This window comes from Arachis ipaensis, chromosome B08 (genome assembly GCF_000816755.2).
Source record: "Arachis ipaensis cultivar K30076 chromosome B08, Araip1.1, whole genome shotgun sequence".
Lineage (NCBI taxonomy): Eukaryota > Viridiplantae > Streptophyta > Magnoliopsida > Fabales > Fabaceae > Arachis > Arachis ipaensis.
The window spans coordinates 4,315,034-4,316,863 of NC_029792.2; positions in this window are offsets into that span (position 1 = coordinate 4,315,034).

Below are 1,830 nucleotides of genomic sequence, written 5' to 3' on the forward strand. Positions count from 1 at the left end.
ATAATACAACCCAGATGAAAGTGAGGGTAATTTTTCTAATATAACTTTCTTATTTGAATCATGAGTTGTTATACATAAATACTCATGATTTCCCTCATTCATCGTCTCAACATGATATCCATTTCGGCGAATATCTTTGAAACTCAACAAGTTTCTCAGAGACTTGGTAGATAATAGTGCATTATTTATTATAAATTTTGTTCTTCCAGGAAACAAAATTATAGCTCTTCCGGAGCCTTCTATCACATTGCCTGAGCCAATAATAGTGTTAACATATTCCTCTTTTGGCACAAGATGGGTAAAATATATATCACTTTTGAGAATAGTGTGCGAACTTGCACTATCTGCAAGGCATACATCTTCATTACATATCCTTGCCATTCTCTTCAAAAACAAATAATAATAAAATGAGTAGTATGCACAGTTAAATTGAATACTTGATCAGAGTTATTTTCTAAGAAACACTGTACATAAAATAATGTCATATACTAAAATTTTATTTTAAAATTTGACACAATTAATAATTTCAAAATTCATAAATATTAATATTTCATTATTTATGTACATCACATTTGAAACTTAAATACATAGAAAATAAAACTTTAACAATAAATTTTTTACATTATTTATTTACATAGATACTTCACAATTTCACATATTAAACTATTCCATCATTGATCAAATGGCCAATATTTCCTTCAGGGTCCTCAAAGAAATCAGATACATCATAATGAGTGATGGAGTTCTCAGCATCATTTGAAACAAAATTTGTTTCCTTTCCTTTGTCGTTCTTTTTCAAAGATGCCTGGTAAAGATCGACTAGGTGCCTTGGGGTACGACAGGTACGTGACCAATGACCCTTTCCACCACAGCGGAAACACTTCTCCTCGGTTGATTTATTCTGCCCGATATTCTTTTCTTTGTCCCACTTCTGGTGAGATCCTCTCTTTTGAACATAATTCTTTTTCCTTTCATAATTTTTCTTGTTATTAAAAGCTTGCCATTTACCTCTTCTGGGGTAATGATTTGCCGCATTTACTTCAGGAAATGGGGCGGCACCAGCTGGGCGCGCTTCATGATTTTTCAATAACAACTCATTGTTGCGTTCGGCAACAAGAAGGCAAGAAATTAACTCAGAATATTTTTTAAACCCTTTCTCTCGATACTGCTGCTGCAGGAGCACATTCGAGGCATGGAAGGTTGAGAAAGTTTTCTCCAACATATCATGATCAGTTATTTTTTCCCCACACAATTTCATTCGTGAGGTGATCCGAAACATTGCAGCATTTTTCTTTGGGGTCCCATTTTGGTGCGATTAGGTGGTGCAATGGGAACATATATCGCACACCCAAATATTCTTAAATGGGAAACATTTGGCTGCTGGCCAAAAGCTAATTGTATAGGAGAGAATTGATGATAACTCGTTGGCCTCAAACGAATAAGTGATGCGGCATGTAAAATAGCATGCCCCCAAACCGAGGTTGGGAGATTTGTTCTCATAAGCAAGGGTCTAGCAATTAATTGGAGGCGCTTAATAAGTGATTCTGCTAACCCATTTTGTGTGTGAACATAAGCTACTGGATGTTCAACACTTATTCCATTAGCCATACAATAAGCATCAAAAGCTTGGGAAGTAAATTCACCAGCATTATCAAAACGAATTGCTTTAATTGGATTTTCTGGAAATTGTGCTTTTAATCGAATAATTTGAGCCAGTAATCTCGCAAACGCCAGGTTGCGAGAAGATAATAAGCACACATGTGACCATCTCGAAGATGCGTCTATCAGGACCATAAAATATCTAAAAGATCCACATGGTGGATGAATAGG